This window comes from Natator depressus, chromosome 20 (genome assembly GCF_965152275.1).
Source record: "Natator depressus isolate rNatDep1 chromosome 20, rNatDep2.hap1, whole genome shotgun sequence".
Classification (NCBI taxonomy): Eukaryota; Metazoa; Chordata; order Testudines; family Cheloniidae; genus Natator; species Natator depressus.
This window is the reverse complement of record NC_134253.1, coordinates 27,172,366-27,186,060: the sequence shown is the minus strand read 5'-3', so window position 1 is coordinate 27,186,060 and position 13,695 is coordinate 27,172,366. Positions and strand designations below refer to the sequence as shown.

Genomic DNA, 13,695 nt, shown 5'->3' with positions numbered 1-13,695 from the left:
AAAGGAGCTGTGCTAGCTGACCTTCGCTAAGGATTCAGCCCTACAGGTATCAAAAATAACCCCTAGATGGGTAGTGGTTTCACTGGGCTAGGTCCACTGCTCCTGGCTCATGCTGCCCCTGACTTCCCCAGCTAGCTCTGCAAGGAACACGCCTGCCCAGCCTTTCAACTCCCTGTGGAGTCAGCGCCCACGCTGCCCTCCTGGGTGTGGCTGAGCTGTCCCAAGTGCCTCTTCTGCTCTTGAATGAACTTTGCTGGAGGCTCATTCAGGGCCGATACCTCTCACTCTATTCAGGCCAGTGGAGTCAGTGAATGCAGCCTGAGGACAGAGAAGCCCCCAGGGACCATGGTACCCGGCTCAGTCTGTTAGTGTGGTCTCAGCAGGTAAGGCTTCCTTCGAGACCCCTAAACTCATTTTAATAACGTAGTCCCTGGGGACTGTACGGATCCGGCACGGGAAACCCCGGAGGAGACTGTTTGTGGCCCTTGTGGCGTCCTGAGAGAGAAATAAACAATCGCTGAGTGCCCGGTGTTCAGAGCAGATGGTTCTGATGAAGTAATTTGGGATCTAAACAAATGTGAGCATGGTGGCTGCCGGCTGACAGCTTCCATTTAGCCACTTGACAAGAGAAAGTAATAAAATGGGGATTAATTAGGCTGTTGTTTAAACACACAGGATCTTCCCCACCAGCAGGGAACTCATAAACTGGGATTGAGAACAAGACTGGGTTAATCCTCCTGGCAAACTCTGCGGAGTGGGATGGAGAGGATTACAGGGGAGAGCTCATCCCTTCCAAATACCACCATGGAGCTGTGCTGCGCAATGGCCTTCGCCTGCAGCGGCTGGGACATTCCAACTGGAGCCGCGCGGGATTTCTTGCTGTCTCTCTTTCTCTGTCTGTCTGTCTGTCTGTGTTCCTCTCCATCTCTCTCCGCATCCCCAACCCCACCCGCGTCTTTTTGTGAGTCACGTTTTACTTTAAAAATTGAGTTTGAAATGGAAGTTCAGTATAAAGAAAAACACTGAGTGACGGGTTTAAAAACCAAACCCACACCGACACACTGCCCCAGAGGAGCAGGTGGGATGCATGCTCCAGGCACAGTCCCAGAGGTGGGCTGCATACAAATCTGTTCCTCTCTGACACCAGCATCCGGTGTGGCAAGCAGAGGTGAAAAGACAAAGTAAACACTTCCGTGTTAACTGTGATCTGTGATCAGTTACAAGCATGTGGCTTATTACCGAGTAACAAGTTATTTATGTTCCTAGACTTTAAGCCTAGAAGGTCCTTACTGTTCATGTAGTCCGACGTCCTGCATAGCTCGGGCCGGACAATTTCACCCAGGGCTTCCTGCAATAGTCTGTGGTTAGGCTAGAGCATCTCTCTTAGAAAGAGACCCAAACTCCATTTATAGACTCCAAGTGATAGAGAATCCACCACATCCCTTTGGACACTGTTCCAATGGCTAATTACCAGCTAATTACTTATGCCCAGCCACTGGATCTAGGTATGCCTTTGTTTGCTGAAGAGTGCTCTAATACTGGTTGTGGTAACTGTAAAAATGCAAAGCATGAGTCACTGAACGTGCCCAGCCTCTCTTCTGGAATTAGATCTCAACCCAAACCACCCTAACTATTAAATGCAGTGGCTCTCCACTGTCTCCTTGGTTTGCAGAATTTCCCTCCTAGGGATGGGAGTAATTTTTGTATGTGCCACACTTGAGACTAAATCTCCATGACATGAAGATTCTTGGGTCTTTAGAGAGACTGGTCCCATGGATCATATTTAGTCTCAGCTAGTTCTTCCCAGGAGCAGCAGGTCCAGTCACACTCCTGTAACATACCCCAACCCTACCATTCTTGTGCATCCAGACATGCAGGCTTTTAGAAGGTGAGGGATAGGTCCAGCATGTGGCTAGCACTACAGCCATAACAGTTGAAATACCAGGAATTCAGGAATTATTAGGAATACAAGCCACTCTGCAGGATAGCTCTCCATCCTGACTCCCATTAGTCCGAAGTGGGGATCATGCCCTGAAAGAGGGTTTAGTTCTTGTACAAAATCCTTAAATCCTTACCATGACAGCTATGGACATTTCCATTATGCAGATAAATATCTAAGCTATTTTTAGTCCTTTTTCCTTCCATGCCTTTGACCTCAACTGTATGCCGTGGCAATGAGTTTTGCAGGCTAATTGTTCAGTATTGCTTGGGAGGGGGCAGGGAAAGGGAAACTTCCTGACATAAAACTTGCTTTGGCCTTGATCCTGCACAGGACAGGGTATGGTAGAGATAAGGACAAGGTCAGGTGAATGTCTTGAGTGTGCAAATGCACATGTGTTTGTGTGCATGCACTGGTTTTAAATGTGAAAGCTGTGAGAGGTACTAGGTGGAGCAAAGCTACCTGGAAACAGATGTCAGAGCTGGGAGAAGAGGCCTGCCCATTCCCAGCTTCCCAATAGGTGCAAGCTGACTTGCCCCTTTATCCTACTGCTATTAGAACGAGGCAGTTAGTGAGTCTTGTCTAAAGACCCCTTCAGGTGCTGGCCATCTCACCTGGATTTCATAGGATGGGCTTTCCAGCTGTGATCAATTGAGGGATGCACAGCTGCAGTAACATAACTCAATCTCACATAGGAACTATGTGCCCCACACCCTCCCTCTCCCAAGCTAAGCCCTGAAAACAAATCTGCTCTGCTTTGTACTAATTGAAGAAAACATTCAGCAAGCAGCTCATAAACACGGTGTCAGCTCGCATTACACAAAATTAAAATTCTCAGCCCCTCCAACACTAGGAATTCCTAAAGAGGCCGGTTTTAATATCGCCTGAATCCATTTAAGTCAAGGTAATATTGTTTTGGTTGTCATAGGAACAGAATACATCTCCGTTGCAGCCAGTATTCTGAGAGGAGGGAAGGGCGGCTGCGGTGAGAACATGGTTGCATGGTGTCTGAATGCAGCTGCCCCGGGAAGCCACATGGGAGGATGTTGTAGATACTAACTGGGCTTCCAGGTTCATTACTTGAAGTGAATTTAGCATCAGCAAAGGTGCTGGATTGACAGCCCTGGGTGTGTCCACAGAGAGGGGACAGCCCAGGCAGCTGCAGGGAGAGCTTCCCTTCCTCTATGAACATCTCTCACCTTCTTTGGAAGAACGCACCCAGTGCGAGGAGCGAGTTTAGACCCTGTGGTCCAGTCAGCCAATGAGGACGCACTGTGATGCTAACTGTGGTAGTGCCCACTTGTTCAACAGCCAAATTGTTTCACATGCCCCAGGCACAAACCGGCATTCAGATCATATCAGCTTTCACCCACTGCTGATCTGGGACCACATTTGGATTAGTTACCTACAGGCAAAAGGCTCAATGTCCCATTTCCAGCCCTCTAAGCCATCCTGTCCCCCACGTTTTCTGGCACTCACAAACTACAGGGACAGGTGCGTTACCCATTGAGGCCATGCTACAAGCAAACTTCCAGAAAGAAGGCGATGTGTTAGATAGGTCCTACCCACCCTTGACAGATACCTGAAAGGTCGGTCTTTTTCTCACACTTTGGCAATGCTCATGCAGCTAGTCATGCCAAAAAGTCTCACTGAAGAAGTATAGCTGTGACACCGGATAGGAAGCTGGTGTGCAGAGACCACTGCCCACCATGCCAACCAATATTGTCTCATTGTTTCTTTGTGCTCCCTGCCTGTATCCACCTGTTGTTTCTTATCTTATATTGTAAGTTCCTTGGGGCAGGAAGTGTCTTTTTGTTCTCTGTTTGTACAGCACCTAGGCACAATGGGGTCCTGGTCTGTGACTTGGGTTCCCAAGTGCTACAACAATACAAATAATAAATAACAATAATGAATTGAACTGACAATTGGCATGAGGTTGTGTGTTTGTGTGAAACCCCCATGACAGGATCAAGTAGTTACATAAGCCTCACACTTCGCTGCACTTGTTGAAACGCATAAAGGAATTCAATGCTGGATTGCGTTTGCACGTTGCTGAGCAGACAAAAGCGTTGCTCCTCCTGCATTTGGTCAAAAGCAGGGAACAGAAGGTTTTCAAGTCAAACGTTTCCACTGCAGCTTAGGTCTCAGCTGGAATCAGAGGCCAACAGTTTGAGAAGAAACATGTGGTGTCTTCAAATTTGGACCCAAACCTCAACTTTCCTCTCTAAACTCCATAATGACTCCTCTCCATTGAGTGATGGGCCTGTGTAGGGAGAGCAAGGGACAGGGACAGAGGCAGTCACTGCTCACTGTATTCATTCACCAGCTGCCACAGTTCAGAGTGAGCTGTACCTCAGTCAGAGGATGTCTACACAGCAATTGTAGGTGCGACTGCAGCATGTTTAGATGTACTTGGCCTAGCTTTGATCTAGCTAGTTCAGCTACGTCTATACATGCTACAATCACATCTCCTGATTGCAGTGTAGACATACCCTTCAGTTTCTTCATAGGCACCCTTTCCAGTGACAGGTCTGGTGCCTGCATGTCTCTCAGTGATTCACCCCACTTTTACACTGGGTCTCCAGGGCACAGCACCCTTGCTTACCAACCATGTTTCCTTGGCAGGTCCAACTGAGTTTGGCCCCTTCTATAGACTCCCCTTTGGGAGCTGTGACCAGGAGGTAAATGCAATGACACCCACAACAAAGCATTATTTATTTTATCCATGGGAATATAGCAACCAGAGAGAAAAGGATTAGAACTATAAAAGGGCTACAGACTGAGGTGGGCTCGATTTAGCTCTGGTACCCTATCTCTTCTGGGGACCGTGTTACCATCTGCATCACTGCAGACCCTGCCTCTGTGCATCAGGGTTGCTGTCTTAACAGTTTCCAAGTTCTTTATTTAAGGTTTCCTGCTTGAAGAGCCCTGTCCCTTTCCCACTTAGAGACAAAACAAAAGACCTTGACACTTGTCTTGTGCATTAAGCACCAGCAACTAGGCTATCTACAGCCATTGATCTCAGTTCCTACAGTGTGCAAAAGCCACCTGGGACTGAACGAACTCTGCAACCATGTAGTAGACAGCATGGTAGTAATCAAGTAGACAGAGGCACATAACATTTGTAAAGTTAATACAGATATCTATCACCTTCTTCATACCTGCTCAGCCTGCAGCAAATTAATTAATTCTACAAATGGTGGAATTTGTGTTTCCTGCTGGAAAAGGAACCATGTTAAAAGGGCATGGAGGAGAGATTGCTTTGTGGAACAAGTGTCTGTGGATGGTGGGCAGGGAAGCTGGCTCATACTTGGGAAAATCTGCTCTGAAGAGCTACATGGAAAAGCCTCTGGGGCAGCCAGGGACAGGACCCAGTGCTGCTGACAGAAAAGGCGGTTGGTAAATTGCCTCTTAGAAGGTACACCTGTACCAGGCATTTTCTCATAGGCAGCAGCTGTACCATCCAGATAAGGACAAAGACACATCAGGCCCACGCTGGAATGCTGCTGTCCGACAGCTCAACCCTCCACTTTGCGGGCTGGACAGACATCAGCGGCTGAGTGGGCTGTCACTGTACAGTTAAGAGCTATCACAGAGAGAGCAGCCCCCTATCACAGAGACAATGCAGCACTGGGTCCCGCTGCAGGACCATAGGAATTGCCAGATGGGATCAGACCCATGGCCCATCTAGCCCAGAGTCCTGTCTCCGGTAACGCCCAGCACCAGTTGCTTCAGAGGAAGGTGCAGGAAACCCTTCAGGAGCTATGATGTGGGTAATCTGCTCCCCATTAAGGTCTCATCCTGACCACTAATCTTTAGAGATTGGCCTAAGCTTTCATGCCTGAGGTTTTGTGTACAAAAATACCTGTTAGCATTAATTATTGTAACTCTGGATATTCTTGTTATCTTTAGAAATGCCCACTGCTCAGTTCTTGGCCTCAACTACATCTTGTGGCAATGAGTTCCGCAGCCTAATCACATACTGTACGACAAATGATTTCCTTTCATCAGTTGTGGATTGACCATCCATGGCTCATGCTTCAGTTACCAAAGTGTGCAGTGAATATGATCACTGGGTGGAACTTTAGAGACCCCTTCAGAGGGGCATCATCTTCCCCACATGCAGTTATCTTTCTGCCTTTGTTCCCAAAGTAAAATCCTCCATGGAGCTACACTGTGTGTCATTTACAAGATTTTAGAACCCTGAGACCTGGCATCCCCTGCCTGCTGCTGTCACTCACCCTCACACTAGGTGTAATACACTCTTTTCAGAGGGCCTGTGCACTGGATTTAAGTGGCACTTAACTGGTGCACCAAAATGAATTTCGCTCACCAGAAGGTATAGATCTGGTTGCATTCCGTGTTCCCATCTTCCTTCAAACAATCAACATCTGCTTCTGCAGCGCAGAGTTGCCCCATCCCCAGCCTTTAGAATTTGCTTTTGAATGAAAGGCAAACTGTTCAGTCACTGAAACAGCTGTGAAAGACTTGGAGTTTAACTAATTTTCCCTAGGAAGTTTAGCAAAAATTTCTAACCATGCCATGGTAGGGGAGAGAGGTGACTGTTGCAAAAAAGCATGGAAGTTGGATGCTAGAGAGAGGCACCCCCCCTCCCAGCTGCAAAATTCAGAGACAGATTTCACACACCCTAGAGTTCAGGGGTGCTTTTGTTTGGGTATTTGGTCCAAGTTCCCTCTATTCATCTCTTTTGAACTGCACAAGCCCCAGAAAAGTCTGATATCTTGTTTCTATTTCTTTCTACAGCAGCTCATTGATACGGTTTGCCTCTTCAACAGAATATTTGGGAAGGGTTTACAGAGACCAACTGTTTTCAGCTATTTAATAGACTCCATCATCTATCGGATTCAAGTGCTAGTAAAATACCGCAACTCCCTAAACAGCCCATTAATCCCTACAGAGCCAGACCTGTCGCTCTTGGGGGTACCATTCTCCTTACAGACTGCTTTGGAGAAGGAATCACAGTTAGAGCGAGGGCTCTGCCCCTCCAAGGGACTCCAGATGGGGCTGAGCTGAGCAGCAAGTTATTGAGCAGTTCTCTGACCTGTTGTGTGGCAGCACGGAGGGCCCTGACCCAGGCCTGGGAAGGGTAATTTGGAGCGTATAAGATTGTACCAGTGGGATTAAAAGGTGTTAATGAAGCAAGGGCTAAGGCGGCCTTGAAAGCCATGAGGCCTGTGCTTCATGAAACCGGCTTATTTAGATAGGGTTTAGTCAAAATGAAGCAGTCCTGGCTTAAGCAAGGTCTGTTTACTTAACACTGAGCTGCAAAATCCATCGTAGCTGTCTGAAATATTGAAGTGGAACTTGTAAAGCCCCTTTCCAGATTTCATGCCGGGCTAGGAGCGGGGGGGGGGGGGGGGGGGTGAGACACATAGGGTGGAATGAGGAGGCGCTGGAAATACAATACGCTCTTTCATTTCAAGGAGTTTATTTCACTCCACAATAGCAGAGACTTCCTTCAATAATATGGGGCGGGTGGGGAGGGGTTAAGGGGCAAAATTCCCCTCTGCTTCATTTCCATGTCATGTTAGCAACGCCGAGGCCAGAGTGAAGGAGCAGTTTTGGGGAGACTCTCACTTCCTCACCGATCTTCCCCCCAGGGCATTTGTCAGCCTCTCTGGAAGGGACACGCAGGGGTTCTCCTCTAGAAAGGGGCCCTTGGGTCCTGTTCACACCCAAGCCACAGTTAATTAAGCCAGTTCTCTCGCTGGTGAGAATTTAAGCACAGCAGGCCCCATACAGCCCCTCCTCCTGCCAGGATCTGTGCAGCAAACACTCCCTGCTTCAGGGGAAACCCCTAGCAGCACAATCTCAGGAGCAGAGCATGCTCCCAAAGGTGCAAATGCTCTGTCCTCTGTGCACAGTCACCAGAAGGATGGGAGATCTCTACTCTTTCGTGATGGGAAACTTTCTGCTTAAACAGCCAGTCCCTGGAGGCCCAAACCATCTGTCCTTCCCTCTGAAATGGATCGTTCCTTGGGGGGCAAGTGAAGCCCAAAGCAGTGGACATCAACGAGTTCCCAGAACTGAGTTTGGCCTACTTCAGGGAGGGACCTGTGGGGAAACCACATGGGCTGGATGGGGAGGGAACGGGCTCTCCTGAAGGAGCTGCTCAGGGGCTAGATTGCAGCAACGGCTGGACATGCTGCAGACGCTCACATTCCAGTCGGGATCCTGCATGGGGGCTGGGGCAAGGGTGGGTAAGTGTGATGGGCAGGATGGGGCAGCGCTGAGGCTGATGAATGCCTGCCAGGTTAGCCCTATCCCTGAGCATCATGAGGGTGCAAGAACTGGTGGGACTGAGGCCTGTGTGAGCAAGAGAATGCAGAGGTATCGCCCAGAGTACTAAGTGGTGACTGTACGTGATACGGATCACATACGGGACTGATGTAGCACCATAAACCCACACCGCACTTGGTGACCATTGCCCTGTGCCCCATCTCTAGCACCTCCCATCCAGGGCTCTCCAAGCACTTCGTGAGCAGCTGCGTTATTACAGAGAATCCTTTACAGCTTCACTCAGAAAAGAACATCACACAATATGCTTCCTGGACAGGTGCCCCCGCCTGGGCTCCTGCCAGCATGTCATGCTTGTCCTCTGCTCTCTGTATTGGCTTCCCACAGAAAATCGAATCAAGTTCAAAGGCCTGGGCACTTATCTTCCTGGTACCCAATGGCCTGGGCCCAGGGTAACTAAAAGGCCCTAAAGCTCTGGGATGAAGACTATGGCTACAACTCTTCTCCTCAGGAGCCATGGAACTTTCCACCAAAGCTCGTCTATGCAGGAGACAGAGCCTCGGTCAGAGAACAAACTAGCCCAGGCACTAAGGACTGTCACAAACCTCCCCACCTTCAGCTCCCAGGGCCAGGCACACTTCTTCAGTCTTGCTTTCTCTAACAGAAACACGGAGCACCATGTACACTAAAAAACAAACAACAAAATCCTCAAAAACAAATCCCTACCAAAACAACACAGACAATTCTCCGCTTGGGGAGAGGACGACAGAAAGAACGAACCTCACATGACAGGTGTTAGTTACGTTGCTTAATGCACAATTAAAAGGTGCCCAAGTTATTAAGATGATGAGGGTGGTAAAAGAACCTGTATAGACTAGAATAGAGTAGGAGCCCCTTAAAACTATTCCCACAGGGAACTTACAGTGACACAGAACTCATTCCGTCCGTGGGAAAAACTAACTGCTGGCTGACGATTCTTTTTACCCAATGTAAAAAATGTTCATCATTGAAATGAAGGAGACACCAAATATGTGGGAACTTTGGGCCTGGAACAGGGAATACTGGAAAGGTTTGTGAAGATCTCTAAATTGATCGCTAGCAACATTTACTTTGATTGCCATTTGGTTATTAAAGCACCAAATTCTGAACCTCGCAAGAGCAGGTCTGACTGGCTGGGCCCTGCACTACCCTTGATATCAGTTCTGAAGAGAATAGTTGTTATAACCCCGATAGTTAGTGTCTGGGCTTGAGTCTGTTAATGCTAGGGATGAAAATTGGTCCTTAAATAAAAAAACGAACAACAAACAAAACACCCGACTAGTTCCCAAAGCCGTGGAGATTCATAAATATTAAAGTGACAAGAGTGAAGCGCGACTGAAAGATTTAATACAGTGCTTCTGCTCTGTGCCTCAAGGGGTTAAGCCCCCTACTGCGAGGATATTACTGCCAGTTCTGTGGCACTGAGCCATCACCATATAATCTGATGAACTCTTTTATTAAATTTCACAGTCCTGTCTTCTTTATTAAAATCTCCCAGAATTCATAGGGCGCCTGTCATATTGCTGCAGAATGCTAACAAAAAAATTTGTTTTTCTCTGGGTCCTGCCAGTGAGAGGCTGCATTTCAGTGAGCGTCTCTGTCAGGTGCAGGGGAGGGAGGGACGCTGCCAGCCAAGGAGCAGCGGGCAAAATGGGAAAGATGCCCTTCCCTGTGGAAAAGCATCAACACCTCCGCTTCTCTCCCCACCCCAGAGCCAGTCATTCTGGACACAGACCGGGGGTGGAGAAAGGGGGCTCAAGGAGATGAACCTTTCCAATCCCACTGGTGGCCCTGAGAGGTTTCACTGGAATTGTATAAGTGGAAAGAGGCCCACAATGGTCACATGAGGGCTGAACCAAGTGGCTGCAGGGGATGTGCAGATATCATTGTGATGCAGATGGTAACAATGCCCTCACAGCATGCTCACGGCCTCTTGTCTTCACTGTCATCTTTGGCTCTTCAGCCACAGGCACAGAAGCATTGCCAGGCGGGATCAGACAAGGGTCCCATCTAGCCCAGCCTCCCATCTCCAAGAGTGGCCAGCACCTGTTGCTCCAAAGAACACCCCACAGAAGGCAGCAGTGGGATAACCAGGCCTCAGGGGAAGTTCCCTCCTGACCCTCATTAATTTGGGGTTGGGGTTCTTGCTCTGAAGCAGGTGGGTTTATAGCCCTTCCCAAACTTTCATCTTGGTTGGAGAAGAGCAGTCCATTGCCTCTTGCAAAGCAGCATCTCAGACAGCAAGGCTCTGCCAAAGGGAACTACTGGAATTTCTTACGTATTTATTTTTAACTAGAACGAATTACCAGTGGCTACAATACAGCCCCTTTCATACAAAGTCTCCACACAGGCAGGACAGAGGCCAACTATCTGTCCACTCCTGCCAGTCTTCCTGGTCTCCCCTGTGCTGCTGGATGCAACACCACCTGATATAAGGAGACATATTTGTAGGCGCAGAGTTTAAACCATCAATATATTGTAGGAAAAGCTATTCTGGAAAACCAACGTATCCCCCTTCACCCTCCCTGGTGGTCAGGAGACAGTGTTCTTGCTGCAGCTGGGTGGGTTCCATTCCCAGTCAGGGAGAAATCATTCTGATCTATACCGCAAGCTCCTCAGGGCAGGCACTCTCGCCCCAGTCAACACGGAGCTAGCCTCACTGTTGGCGCAGAAGAAAGAGAGAGGCCCGGGACCCTGCATCGCACGCAGTTATCTGCACCGTGGCCAAGCGGGTACCAAACACTGCCACCAGCAGCACTTTGCTGCGGGGTGCATGACGACATGGCAACAGAAGGTCAGGTCCCCATCGAGTGCTCTGAGCACAGGTGTAGGAACAAAGCAGGAACTCTTATGTTCTGACACCAAGCCCCTCTAGGGCTCTGGGCAAGTCACGGTCCTGCCCTTTGCTTCAATCTCCTCCTCAGTGAATGGGCGATGCTGATAATAACCATTTGCCTATTTCACCTGAAGGTGATGAGAAGATTCTATTAAAACTGCTCTGCAATGCTACAGCCAGAGCGCTGCAGAAATACCTAACGTCAGCAGAATGGACAGCTTACGTTCCAAGATGGTAAGTGCTCAGTATGGTCATTTTACTACCCAAAATCAGTGTTTTTGATGGAGGAGTGAAAACTACCCAGGAATCTCCCACTGACGTGTTTTCTTCCATGCCTGGGCTATGACTTTTGCCAAGTATTGTAAAGGCAGAAAATGGAGCTGAAAGAGGACCCAGCGAAAGACACCAGGAGGGTTTTATTCCATGCTCTGGAGGAGAACTGTCAAGGTGAGTGTTTGCTCTGATACCCGTGAGGGCCTTGTAGCCCAAATGGGCATTTCATTCTTTGTCACTAAGCGAGTGTGGGGCTGGTGAAATGCGCTTCCCTTCCTTCAGAGCAGCACAGCATGGGCAGGTGTCCCATGCAACACGCCCTGCACCGCCTAAGAGAGACCCTCTCTGAGGCACAGAGAGGAAGCGAGTCTCCAAAGCTCATTCATCTCTTGGCCTCTTTGCTGAGGCTGCCCATAAGGAGGCCAGATTTTCAGACATGCCCAGCACTGAGAATCCAGCCAATGGCATTGATGGTTTCACCTGTCCACTGAAACCGACCATCATTCACGCCAGTGCAGAGAGGGTGCAAAATGCCACAGCTCTGATTCAATACCGCTTCATGTCCGCTTTGCATGGGGGCACATGACTGCCTAGGGAGAATGGCAATGGGAGATTCAGGCCCGGCATCTCTGCCAGCCTGGCCTGGAGTCCCACCAGCATGCAGCTCAGTGTAAATTCTTCAAGGTTTTTTAAAAACAGGGGAAATTTTGAGAGAAGCAGAGCTCTGAAGTGCCCTGAGACAAACAACCACAGGGCACTTGGGCCCGCGGAAGCAGCGTCATGGTTGGGAGGCTTTGTTTTCTCCACTCACAGATCTAGCTGTAGCTTCGGTGCACTTTGTTGGCCCTGCATTTGGTTCTCAAACAGGCCGCAGGTGAGTGAGCGCAGCCGATAGAGCTGTGGGATTGAGGAGCAAGAAAGAGCAGAGCTCGCATCGGTCACCAGAGATGTGTGGAGGGGCAGAGATGAGACCGGCCTGTCCACACGAATCGTAGAAGAGCTCTTTGAAAAATGGATTTGTCCTTTTACAGGAAATCTCACCCACTTTGAAGTTACTTTTCATTCTGAATCAGAACAAAAATTTTAAATACCAGAAATTTTCAGGAAGCAAAGAAATCCCAAAAAGTTTCTCATTGTAAATGTCAAAATGGAAAATTTCAGTATGTTCAATCTGAACAAAACAATTTAATATGTCAAAATGATATGATTTACAAAGGAAATAAATGTGATTTCATTTCAAAATTTGGATTTGACATTACATTTCCGCTGATTGGAAAATTTAAACTGTTGTCAAAATAGACATTTTCCACCATGGAAAATGTCTATTTTGAAGAAACCACAATTTATGTCAGGAAATTTCTGTAAACATCTCTAGATCTCAGTTTGTGGGGAAGTTCCCAAGGAGACGGCATTATCTGTAGAAACAACAGATTCGTGCACCCTGTCACCGCCAGTAGAGATCTGGACACCTTAGCTAGAGATTTTCAGTGACTAGTAATTTAGGGCGCCCAATGGGAGGCATGTTAAAGGGGACTAGTTTCCAGGGGTTGGGTGCTCAGGACTCTCTGAAAATCAAGCCACTCTATGGTGTCAAGTTGGACATCCAAAATCACCAGGTACTTTTGATAATCTTGACTTTTGGGCTTTTTCTTGTTATGGCTCCCATTTACCCTGTCCCAGTTCACCTAGAAAACTCCAGATTCTGATTAAACTCTGAGACAAGCACTTCTGATACAAGGAAGCCAATTCTCTCTGGAAAGGGCCTTTGGAGACTTGGTCCCAATCTTACATCTAGGATAGAATGCTCCTGCTGGCGTTTCCCCTCTCTCATCCCTTGAGATGAATCCCCTCCACCCGCCTGCTCACTTTTCAGTCTGCAAAGCACAAGCCAACCAAGCCGCTTGCTCCAGGTTTGAGAATTTCAAGCTGGAGTTATCAATTCATATTGATTTTGTGTTGCCTTGTTGACCGCCTCTGTAAAGCCTTGGTGGGTTAGATTAGTATTCTCTGTGTAGGGAAGCGTTCCTCTCCTCCCACAGTAGCTAGGGGTGATATTACTGATCCAGATAGTATCCAAACTCAATATCCTGTCTCTCCCTTTCTCATTTCCTGTTTGCAGGTCTGAACGCCAGCCCTGTCGGTGCGGGGGGGGGGGGGGGGGGCAGGCGCGTGAGCAGGGCCGCGTATGTCAGAGCGAAGGGGAGACAGAAAGGGGGGACGCGAAGGGGGATGGTTACGGAGGGGAAAGAGGCAGGGGGGCTGCAGACTCTTTTTTATGACAGATTTAATAATGACAAAAGAACATCATTAAACATTCATTAGAATTATTTAATTAAATTTTACTTTGGAG

General features: G+C 48.3%; 1 protein-coding gene across 2 annotated transcripts in view; it reads right to left on the bottom strand.

Annotated features, from left to right (window-relative positions):
- LOC141974840 (LIM homeobox transcription factor 1-alpha-like) overlaps positions 1 to 13,695 on the bottom strand; it is a 62,848-nt gene that overhangs the window by 11,244 nt on the left and 37,909 nt on the right. The window lies entirely within an intron of this gene.